This window comes from Durio zibethinus, chromosome 22 (genome assembly GCF_047325235.1).
Source record: "Durio zibethinus cultivar Kanyao isolate XHJ-2024 chromosome 22, ASM4732523v1, whole genome shotgun sequence".
Taxonomy (NCBI): Eukaryota; Viridiplantae; Streptophyta; class Magnoliopsida; order Malvales; family Malvaceae; genus Durio; species Durio zibethinus.
The window spans coordinates 8,571,481-8,583,787 of record NC_143183.1 but is presented as its reverse complement, the minus strand read 5'-3'; the positions used below and the strand labels follow the sequence as shown (position 1 = coordinate 8,583,787).

General features: G+C 36.1%; 1 non-coding gene and 3 pseudogenes across 1 annotated transcript; all 4 read left to right on the top strand.

Moving 5' to 3' along the window:
- Positions 1-3,213: 3,213 nt before the first annotated feature.
- Positions 3,214-5,008, top strand: LOC149512545 (18S ribosomal RNA; annotated as a pseudogene).
- A 292-nt stretch (positions 5,009-5,300) lies between these two features.
- On the top strand, positions 5,301-5,456 carry LOC149512544 (5.8S ribosomal RNA; annotated as a pseudogene).
- A 229-nt stretch (positions 5,457-5,685) lies between these two features.
- LOC149512543 (25S ribosomal RNA) lies at positions 5,686-9,012 on the top strand. The gene has a single exon (XR_016332244.1). It is a non-coding gene; the product is annotated as a 25S ribosomal RNA (ribosomal RNA).
- A 1,119-nt stretch (positions 9,013-10,131) lies between these two features.
- LOC149512542 (25S ribosomal RNA) lies at positions 10,132-11,636 on the top strand (annotated as a pseudogene).
- The last annotated feature ends 671 nt before the right edge of the window (positions 11,637-12,307 follow it).

Below are 12,307 nucleotides of genomic sequence, written 5' to 3'. Positions count from 1 at the left end.
TTCCAATACTTTAGTAATTTTTAGAAGACTTTTCTCACTTAGGGAATTCTCAAGAATCACTACTTGGATTTTTCAGAATCCTATCATCAGAAATTTTCATTACTTTCAAGATTATGCAATGCCTATGATAAGGTGCAACATGCATAAAAAAAAGAAAAACCATATTATACATATTTTAGGAAAACATATTACCTATCTTCCTCATGTTATATTTTCATTACTCATTTTAATTTTATCTTAATCACCTAATTATTCAACAACCATTAATAAAATTTTTAAGGGAACAAAGCAAATAAAATCCTTTTATTAAATGTTTTTCTAAATAGCACAATACTTTGGTGGTATTTTAAAAAGAACTTTCTTACCTAGGGATTTCATAGGAATCTCTACTTGGACTTTTTTAAAATCTCATTCTTGGAAATTTCATTTACTTTTTCATTTCTTATTGAATTTATTCTATTCCTATTTTTTAAATTTCTATTATCATTAATCATATTATTTTTTTAATAAATTAATTTTTTTAATTTAATTTTTTTAAAGATACAAATAGTTAATCATAGTATTCATGTATCATTATATTAATTTTATTCCTAAAAGAGTAAATATATATTATGTCATCATCATTAATATAATTTTAGGAAAATATAGAAAGGAAACTCTTTTGTATTGAATATTTCTTAAATACTCTATTACTTTAGTAGTATTTTTTTTAGAAAAATATCCCCACCTAAAGATTTTAAGGGATCATTACTCGGACTTTTTAAAAATCTTATCCTTAGAAATTTCTTTTATTATTATTAACATTATTGTTATTATTATTATTTTTTTCTTTTTTTGACATGAAACTAAAGTGTAAACAAAGTAAATTGCATTAATAGTAATAATAATAATTTATGGCATAAAAGATTAAACTAGATGAAATTAAATTAAGCATAAAAATTTAACCATAAAAAAAATTATAATGCATGAGATTTAAACTTTAATAAAACATAAGTAATGTGATAAATATGTTTATGGGATTAAAAGACAAGTATAATAACCTATATCTAACCTATTATCTATTAACAACCTTTATTAAACCTAAAGCAAAAACAAGTGGGTGATGAGGACTTGTAGGAACAATTACCTAGTTTAAAATTTACAAACAACCACAGGAATACAAAGAGGAAATATACAAAGAAAGCCAACATGATCCCCATGCCATGGCCGTTTGCCACCTTAATGGTGTTGGCATCCCATTTTAAACCAAACCACAAGAATGTAAAGAAGAAATATACAAAGAAAGCCAACATGGTCCCCACACCATGGCTTTTTGCTGCCTAAATGGTGTTAGCATCCCATTTTAAACCAAACCATGGGAATGCAAATAAGAAATATACAACAAAAGCCAACATGATCCCCATGCCATGGCCTTTTATTGCCCAAATGGTAGAAAAAAAAGGCCACCTTTCTTTTCATTAAAAAAAAGGCCTCCTTTTTCATTAAACACAGTCTCATGTCATGGTTGTGTTTTCATTAAAAAAGGGCCACCTTTTTTTTTTTTTTTTACTAGTGTAGCAATTGATAGGAAAGGTAATTAAAGGTTTAACTTCTTTGTAAACAAAAGGCATGTAGAAGAGACTCAAAACATGCAATTGTTGAAACTTTAAACTCTTGCCATCGTATTATATATGGCAGAAGACCATTTAACACATAAGAACATCAATCGTAAAAACCAGCTTTGAGAAGGGAGGAGAAAAAAACATAACTAGTCCATAAAAAATCTATGAACATGAAAACCAATAACCAAGGAAAACTAACTTTCTTCCACAAACTTTCTCTAAGAGCAATCACTTTGCCAAAGAGACCATAAACATGCGAAAGCTTAAACCTTTCTCCCTATCAGCAAGATATATATACAAAAACAACATAGAAGAAGCCCTAGGAATTTGTAATGCATGAGAACAAAACATATATAGCAAGAACACAACTAAACCTTAACCCAAAATCATATTTAAAGTTTTGAATCTCCACACACCACCCTTTGTTCATTCGAGACCAACACATATATATCAAAAAAATAATGCATAACATGAACTAAAAACTTGGCTCCTTTCTCAACTTCTTTAGACAATTCTTTCCCCATATTTCATAATAGCTTTTGACTTTATAACTAAACTTGGTTTTTAAATCATTTTTAGAGCTTCAAAGCTGCTTCAACCACCTATCTCAAAATAAATTATTTTGCTTAAGGAAAACACCCATTTTTAACATTAAAGCCAAAAAACATGGACATAAGAGTGCTTTTGGCTTCCATGGCAAAAAAAAAAAAAGGAACAAAACATAATTAAATTTTTTTTTTAGCTTTTAAAACTCTTATAAACCTTTCTTTTTTTATGCCTTCAAAATGCTTTCGATTTCAAAAGAGAACAAAGAACTTCTTTTTGTTGCATACTTTGGAAAAGATGGGCCAAAGGAATGCCTTAAGCTTTATGGACCGTAAAAGGGAGGTAGGACAGAAAACTTTTACATGAAAGGCAATTTTTATTAACTTCAAACCTTTCAAAACTTTGCTTCTTTCTTTAACTTAGAAAGCTTCCTAATTTCTAAATAAAAGACCTTTCTTTTTCATTGTAGCTAACAAAAACAGTCATGTATAGCTCAAAGCTTTTATTGTAACAAAAAAAAAATCCCAAAAGGATAACAAAGTTGGGAACTTTTTTTTTTTTTTTTTTGCTTTCACGCAACACCTCTATAACAATGAAAGCTAATAAGTTTAAATAAGTGACCTTTTTTTAATAAACTTTATAAGGGAAACATAATAGTGATTGCATACATGTGAAATGCTAAAAAAATGGATCAAAAGGAACTACATTTTCTCTACTTTCTCAAAAGTTATGGCCTTTTTTTCTTTTTAGTTCAATTTCTTCATTCACTTGTATGGTTCTCCTTTTATCATTATTTCCAGCCTTTTTTTTTTTTTGAAAAAGAACTTACCCCCAAACCACTCAAAAATCACCCTCTTCTTCCCTTCTTTTTATCTAGTCTTCTTAGTCCTTGTTATGGCTTTACTGAGATGGAAGAAAATGAAGTCTTTTTTTTTTCTTTTTTGACTTGAGCTATATTTTAGTCCAGGAAATGGGTTTTGTTTAGGTCTCTAACAGGCCTTTAAAAAGAGCTATCCATTAGGCTTTAAATAGTCCACATTAAAATGTGAGTTTTGGTTTTTGTCTTAATATTTCATAAAATCAATCGTGTACTGGACTCAAAGAACAAAGATCTTAGACCAGGTGTAAAGAAAGGCCCAAATCAATAATATTGGATTGTTCCAAACAAAATTTAGTATCTATAATGGCATATACTACTCGAATAACCATAGTAATTATAGAGCTAATACGTGCAACAAACCCTAACTTCTGTAAGAGATGCATTTATTAGATAAAAGGTTCATGCAGGCTTTGCCCATTGCTTTAATGATTCATGATAACTTAACAGATTGCATAACTTTTGTCTTGATGATGCATCATTCAAATTTCTGCCTTATCAACTTTCGATGGTAGGATAATGGCCTACTATGGTGGGGATATGTGACAAAGAATTAGGATTCAATTCTAGAAAGAGAGCTTGAGAAATAACTACCACATCCAAGGAAGGTAGCAAATATGCAAATTACCCAATCCTAACATAAGGAGGTATTGATAATAAATAACAATATCAAGCTCTATAAGTTTGGTAATTGGAATGAGAATAATCTAAATCCCTTAATGAGGATCCATTGAAAAGTAAGTTTGGTGCCAATAGCCACAGTAATTCTAGCTCTAATAGTGTATATTTAAGTTGTTGTAGTTAAAAAGCTCATTGTTGGAACTAGGGTTATGTCATTCGATATGCCTCACGATAAGCACCTGTTTGCTCGTCCTTACTATCAACAATGTGCTTCTAGCCTTAACTGGTTAGGCCATTCCTCTGATGCTGTTACTTTAAAGAAATTAAAGTACTCAAAGTAGGCCTATGCTTATATACATTAGCATGGGATAACATTATAGGATTTTGATCCTATTATATTAGTCTTCAGGATCAGAGTAATGAATAACAAGGATAGTCGAGGGCATTTGTATTTCATAGTCAAAGGTGAAATTCTTGGATTTATGAAAGACAAACAATTATGAAAGCATTTGCCAAGGATGTTTTCTTCAATCGAGAATGAAAAGTTAGGCATTCAAAGACAATTAGATATTGTCCTAGTCTCAACCATAAACGATGCCAACCAAGGATCGACGGATGTTACTTTTAGGACCTCACCAGCACTTTATGAGAAATCAAAGTCTTTTGGTTTTAGGAGGAGTATGGTCATAAGGCTTAAACTTAAAGAAATTGATGAAAGGGCACCACTAGGAGTGGAGCCTACTACTTAATTTGATTCAACATGGGGAAACCTACCTGGTCTAGACATAGTAAGGATTGATAGATTGAGAGCTCTTTCTTGATTCTATGGGAGGTGTTACATAGCAATTCTTAGTTAATGTAGCGATTTGTTTGGTAAATTTTATTAACGAATAAGACCTCAGCCTGCTAATTAGTTGTATAGAGATGATCCTTTGTGGCTAGCTTCTTAAAGGGACTATAGCTACTTAGGTGAAAGAAGTTTGAGGCAATAATAGGTTTGTGAAGCCTTTAGATGTTTTGGGTCAACATGTGCTACACTAATTTATTCAACGAGTCATGGCCTTAGCTGACAAGGCCAAGTAATCTTTGAAATTTCATTATAATGGAAAAGATCATTGTAATTATTGGTCTTCAATAAGGAATTCCTAGTAAGCACGAGTCATCAACTCGCGTTGACTATGTCCCTACCCTTTGTACACACCACCTATCGTTCCTACCAATTTAATGGTTTGATGAAGTGTTTGAATCATGATGATGTGATTTGCTTCCTATAATGTGGCAAGAAGTCCATTAAACCTTATCATTTAGAGGAAAGAGAAGTCATAACAAGGTTTCCATAGGTGAACCTATAAAAGAATCATTATTGAGACATGCTTAATGAATGACCCAAGAACACGATAATGAACAACCGAAAGGATGAGGTTGCCTCCATACTTTGAGGCCCTTTTGGCCTCGGGTGTGCATGATGGTCACTTCATTCCACCTCTCGGGTAGGCTAAACAATTGGTATCGTCGTTTGTGGTCAAATAACAAAACCCTTAGCATGAATTGTGCCAAGAAATCAGAATGAAAAAAAACATGCATATTGTGACCATCCCATTCATAATGCTTGTGTAGATGGCACTGTGACTCCTTTTGTTGTGAAAAACCAAAATAACTCTCAACAACAAATATTTCAGCTCTCATATCAATGAAAAATGTAGCAAGATGAGATACTTGGTGTGAATTGTAGAATCTCATGAACCATCAAGTGTTTGAATGCAAGTTGTGCCCTAAGCCATTTGGCTAAGGGCACACCTACCTAGGTGTCATGCATTATTGCCCCCTCTAACCCCTAGCCTATCGAGCTTCAAGTAAAGGGGCAAATATGGCTTCATATGATGTCATCGATCGTGGTTGGCCTAAAAGTAAGTCTCTAGCAACGATAGTGTTATGACTATTAGTGGTAAAGCTCTTGGCATACCTCTTCTCTGGTGATGCATGCTCATTGTCCATTCGACCCCATCAAACCCCTTGCATCACTAGTCGATGCTTGCATCACAACCTTAAGTCAGGTGAGATTACCCACTAAGTTTAAGCATATCAATAATTGAAGGAAAAAAAACTTACCAAGATTCTCCTTGTAATTGTGAGCGAACCAGAAAGGGCCCAATTTGAAAAATAGGTAGCCCCAGAGTCTGAATTGTAATCTAAAGAAGTGTCTTCAGTAATGAATCAAGCCCAAATCCTTCAGAAAAAGGGCATTGAAGAGGGTGAGAGTGTCTTTATGCTTAGACCTTGTCACATCATAAGGTACTATCTATGAGTTAGGTTTTTTAGGAATATAGCCCTAATTGAGTGGTAAATTCCATCCAGGGCTAAATATGGGCAAGAGACTGATAGCAAACAAGTGTCACAAGGGAAAGATGAAAAGAACTTTGAAAAGAGAGTTAAAAAGTACTTGAAATTGTTACAAGAGAAGTGGATGGGGGTAGGCAATGTGCCTCAATAGAATGTGGAATTACGAGAGTCGATTCATTGATTGGCTTAGGACATGGATCTACTCAAGTTATGGCAATGGCCCAAGCTCGGGCTTTCTTTACACCTGTAGAGACATCATTGCCATGATCATGAAAAGTAGCATGTGCTACCTCAGGGTGCCTTGACACCTGTGAGCCACCAACACTACTCGTGTGCTCCTCATCTGGCTTATCTTGAGACTTAGATTAAGGAGTCTAACATGTGTGCAAGTCAATAGGCTAGAAAACCCATAAGGCATAAAGAAATTGATTAGCAGCATCCCTCACGGGTGCACCCCCGACTGACCTTGATCTTTTAATAAAGGTTTGAGGGTGAGCATACTTGTTAGGACCCAAAAAATGGTGAATTATACCTAAGAGGGTGAAGCTAAAGGAAACTTTGGTGGATGCCTACAACAATACTAACATGCAAATCATTGGTCTAACTTAGGTATAGAGGTGAAAGACTAATAGAATCATCTAGTAGCTGGTTCCTCCAAAAGTTTCCTCAAGATAACTAGAGCCTTTAGCGAGTTCTATCAGGTAAAGCTAAAAATTAAAGGCATTGAAGGTGTAACACTCTCCACCTATTCTCAAACTTTAAATAGGTAGGATGGTGTGACTACTTCATTGAGTCACTTCATAGAATCAAGAGCTCTAAATGGGCCATTTTTGGTAAGTATAATTGGCAATGTAGGGTTAACCAAAATTCAGGTTATGGTGCCCAACTACACACTAACTTATAACCTAAAAGGGTGTTGGTCGATTAAGATAGTAGGATGGTGGTCATGGAAGTTGAAATTTGCTAAGACGTGTGTAACAACTCACCTATCGAATCAACTAGCTAAAAAATTGATGGTGCTTAAGTGCATGACCTATACCCAATCGTCAGGGTAAGGACTAGGCCCTAATGAGTAGAAAGGTGTGACAATCACCATAAAACTTAGGGTGCAAACCTAGGTAGAGCAATTGTTGGTACAGATCTTAGTGGTTGTAGCAAATATTTAAATGAGAACTTTAAAGGTTGAAGAAGGGAAAGGTTTCATATGAACAGCCCTTGCACATTGATTAGTTAATCCTACGAGATAGGGGGCCCATCTGACAGTATATCTAGCAAGAGCTTTGAAAGGGAATCAGGATAATATTCCTGAACCAAGACACGATGGCTAACGATAACGTTAAAATGTCTGGAGATGTTGATGAAGACCTTGGGAAGAGTTACTTTTTTTGTTTAATGGCTTGTCCACCCTAGAAATGGCTCACTTTGAGGTAAGGTCCAATGATCGAAAGAGCATCGCATGTTGTATGATGTCTGATGTACCCTCGATGCCCCCAATCATACTCATAACTACATCAAGTCTCCAAGTTGAATAACCTTTAGTTGATGGAATAATGTAGGCAAGGGAAGTCAACAAAATGGATCTATAACCTAAAAAAAAAGATTGGCTCTGAAGGTTGGGCATAAAGTTTTTAGTCCTAGACCTATCGACTGCCAGTGCATTTCTCAAGCTACTCCCATGGTAAAAACAGGTTATCGCGTGCTGGTTAAGGGACAGACTAAAAATAACTCCATCAGGGCCTTCTTCAGGTGACAAATAATCAACTCAAAACTAGTATAGACAAAGGGAACTAACTATTTAATTAAAACAAAGCATTGCAATGGTCCATGCGAATGCTCACACGATGTGATTTTTGCTCAATGCTCTAAATGTTAAAGTGAAGAAATTCGACCAAGAACAAGTAAATAGTGGGAGTAACTATGACTCTCTTAAGGTAGCTAAATGCCTCATCATCTAATTAGTGTGTGCTTGAATGGACTAACAAGATTCTTACTTGTCTTGTCTGCCATCTAGTGAAACCACAACCAAGGGAATTGGCTTGGTAGAATCAGTGGGGAAAAAAGACCTTGTTAAGCTTAACTCTATTTTGACTTTGTGAAATGACTTGAGAGATGTAGGATAAGTGGGAGCCCACTGGTGAAATTGTAATACAATTACTTTTGATGTTATTTTACTTATTCCATGAATCAAAGACGAGGTGTGACCCTTTCTTTAGGCGTAATGCTAGCCTTAGTCAGTTGATCCAGGTGAAAGACATTATTAGGTAGGGGGTTTGGTCGACACATCTGTTAAAAGATAACGCAGGTGTCTTAAGATGAGCTCAAAGAGAATAAAAATCTCATGTGGAACAAAAGGGTAAAAGCTTATTTGATTCTGATTTCTAGTACAAGTATGAACCATGAAAGCATGGCCCATAGATCTTTTAGACCTTCAAAATTTGAACCTAAAGGTGTCAGAAAAGTTACCATAGGGATAACTGGCTTGTGGCAAGCAAACATTTATAGCAACGTTACTTTTTGATCCTTTAATATCAACTCTTCCTATCATTATGAAGCAAAATTCACCAAATGTTGGATTGTTCACCCACTAATAAGGAACGTGAGCTGGGTTTAGACCATCATGAGATAGGTTAGTTTTACCCTACTGATGGTAGCGTAGCAATAGTAATTCAATTTAGTACGAGAGGTACAATTGATTTGCACAATTGGTTGAAAAGCTAGTGACATGAAACTACCATGCACTGGATTATGACTAAATGCCTTTAAATCAAAATCAAGCTAGAAACAAGACACGTGCCTATCGCCCAATTGTTGACCCACAACAAAGGCCTATGGACCATAAAGGCACACATTATAGGTGCAGCCCCCATAATGGACAAGTCGCACGGGCCTGCTTGGAGCTTAATTTTCACTGAATGATGGGTTGAATCCTTTGCAATTGACTTAAATATGCAATAGGGTATTGGAAGTGCCAGAGTAGCCTTGTTACGATAATCCACTAAGACTTAGGCCTTTGTTGCTTCAATTCATCCTTCCCTCCATACCTACCGAAGTCATCTGACTTCACTTTTTACACCACACCCTTCTGGGGTTGGGGATGAATGGTGTTCTCTATCACAACCAATACATTTGGTTAATAGCATCCCTCTCTTAAGCATCAAAGTAAATGACAACTGAATGTGCTTGGTATTTGTTATAAGGACTGGCTTACCCTTGAAGCCATCACTTGATTTCAACTCTATTGGCACACACTGGCCCCTAGTGCAGGTTATTACCTTGAATGCCATCGATAACATCTGGCACTTAACACCCTCGACCTTTTCTCAAACTTTAAATAGGTAAGATGTCATGTTTGCTTCATTGAGCTATTCCACGAAATCAAGAGCTCTAAGTAAGCCATTTTTGGTAAGCAAAATCGATTATGCAAGATGAATAGAAAGTTAACTTATGATGCCCAACTATGCACTAACCTAAAACCCGTAAAGGGTGTTAATTGATAGCAAGACGGTGGTCATGGAAGTCAAAATCCACTAAAGAACTGTGTAACAACTCACCTACCACTAGCCCTAAAAATAGATGGCACTTAAGCATCCAACCTATACTCGACTGTTATGGCAAGGGCTAGGCCTTGATGAGTAAGAAGGCATGGCAAGCAGTGCAAAGCCTGAGGTATGAGCCCAAGTAGAGTGACTATTAATGCAGATCTTGGTGGTAGTAAGAAAAACTCAAATGAGAACATTAAAGGCTATAGAAGGGAAAGATTCCATGTGAACAGCACTTGCATATGTGTTAGTCGATCTAAAAAGACAAAGGAAGCCCATCCGACAATGCATCCAATACGAGCTATGAAAGGAAATTGAGTTAAAATTCTTGAACCATGACTCAGTGGTTGATTACAGCATTAGGGAGTTTAAAGACATCGGTGGGGGCCTTAGAAAGAGTTATCTTTTCTATTTAATGGCCTGCCCACCCTAAAAGTGACTTAACCAGAGGTAGGGTCTAGTAGCTAAAAAAGTATCACATGTCACGTGGTGTTTGATGTGTTCGATATGTCTTTAATGGCCTTTGAAAATCTAGAAGACTTAATGTCATCTGCTCTTAGACTTGCACATAACTTTATCAGGTCTCCAAGGTAAATAGCCTTTGGTTGATGAAATAATATTAGTAAGGAAAGTTGGTAAAATGGATTCATAACCTTGGGAAAAAGATTGGCTTTGAGGGCTACGCGCAAGGGTCATAGTCTCAAACCTGTTGGCTATGGCTACATTGTTCAAGCTGCTCCCATAGCTAGAAAGGGTTGCCTTGTGCCGGTTAGTGGATAAACTAGGAACAGCTCCCTCAAGGGCATCCCTTGAATGATGAATAGTCAACTCAAAACTGGTATGAATAATGGGAATCTAACTATTTAATTAAAATAAAGCATTGTCATGTTCCCTGCGGATGCTTACGTAATATGATTTCTGTCTAGTGCTTTAAATGTCAAAGTGAAGAAATTCAACAAAGTGTGGGTAAACAATGAGAGTAACTATGACTCTCTTAAAGTAACATAATGCCTCTCCATCTAATTAGTGACATGCATGAATGGATTAATGAGGTTCCCACTACCCCTATCTACTATGTAGTAAAATCATAACTAAAGGAATAGGCTTAGTAAAATTCATGGAGAAAGAAGACCCTATTGAGCTTGATTCTAGTCTAACTTTGTGAAATGTCTTGAGAGGTGTAGGATAAGTGGGAGCCCTTGGATGAAATTAAAATACCACTACTTTTAACATGATTTTACTTATTCCATGAATCAGATGCAACGCATGACCTTTTTTTTTGGACCCAAGGCTAGCCTCGATTGATCAATTCGAGTAGAAGACATTGTCAGGTGGAAAGTTTGGCTTGGATAGTACATCTATTGAAAGATAATGCAGGTGTCCTAAGATGAGCTCAATGAGAATAGAAATCTCATGTGGATCAAAAGTGTAAATGCCTGTTTGATTCTAATTTCCAATATGAATATGAACTGTAAAAATGTGGCCTATTTATCCTTTAGTATTTTAAAATTTAAAGCTAAAAGTGTTAGAAAAGTTACCATAGGGATAACTAGCTAGTGGTAGCCAAGAGTTCATAGTGAGATTACTTTTTAATCCTTCGATATTGGCCTTCCTATCATTATGAAGCAAAATTCACCTAGTGTTGGATTGTTCACCCACCCATAAAGAATGTAAGTTAGGTTTAGACCATCATGAAATAGGTTAGTTTTACCCTATTGATGGTAACATCGTAATAGTAACTCAACCTAGTATGAGAGGAATCATTGATTTGCATAATTGGTCATTGCAGTTGGTTGAAAAGCTAAAGGCATGTAGCAATCGTGTAATAGATTATGACTGAATTCTTCTAAGTCTGAATCTAGGCAAGAAGTTATGCACACAGCCATTGTCCTATTACAGACTTGTAGTAGGGGCCCATGGCCCCCAAGGGCATTTATCGTAGGTGCAGCCTCACCACAAACAAGCCATGTAGGCCTCTTTGGAGCTAAATTCCCATTAAGCAATAGGTAGAATCCTTTACAAATGACTTAAATATGTTATAAGGTATTGTAAGTGGCAAAATGGCCTTACTACCATGATCCACTAAGAGTCAACCCTTTGTCACTTTGATTCATCCCTCCCTCCCCTTTTACACACCTACTAAAGGCTTCTCACTTTATTTTTTTATAGTACATACCTCTAAGGTTGGGGATGAATGGTGTTCCCCATTGCAATAGATTTGGTCATGTGATAAAATCCTTCCCTCAAGTGTCCAAGTAAATGATAACTGAATACCCTTGGTATTTGTTACAGGGACAAGCTCGCCCCTAGGGCGAGCACTTACCTTTAACTCCATTGGCACATACTAGCCCTTGGTGTAGGTTTTTGCCTTTAACACCATCGATAGCATCTGACCTTTGGTTAGTACAGGCAATCGCATCCAACACCATCAATAAATGCTAGCTCGTTGTTGCCTCGAACACCATTAACAGATACTAGCCCCTTGGTGTAGGATGTTACCTCGAACACCATTACTAGATGCTAGCACTTGGTGTGGGCACTTGCATCAACCACCTTTGGCATAAGTAGGCCCTTGGTGCAGGTTATTACCTTGGACACCTCTTTGGTAGATGCTAGCACTTGGTGTTAGATGTGTACCATGACCCTTCAACTCAAAGCACTTGTCTACACCCTGATCACCATTAGCACCAACTAACTCTTGGTGTATATGTCATAGGCTCTAGTCTTAAGCCAAACTTTATGTAGCCTTGGACAAGGAATTGACTCCATCTACCTAAGTCAAC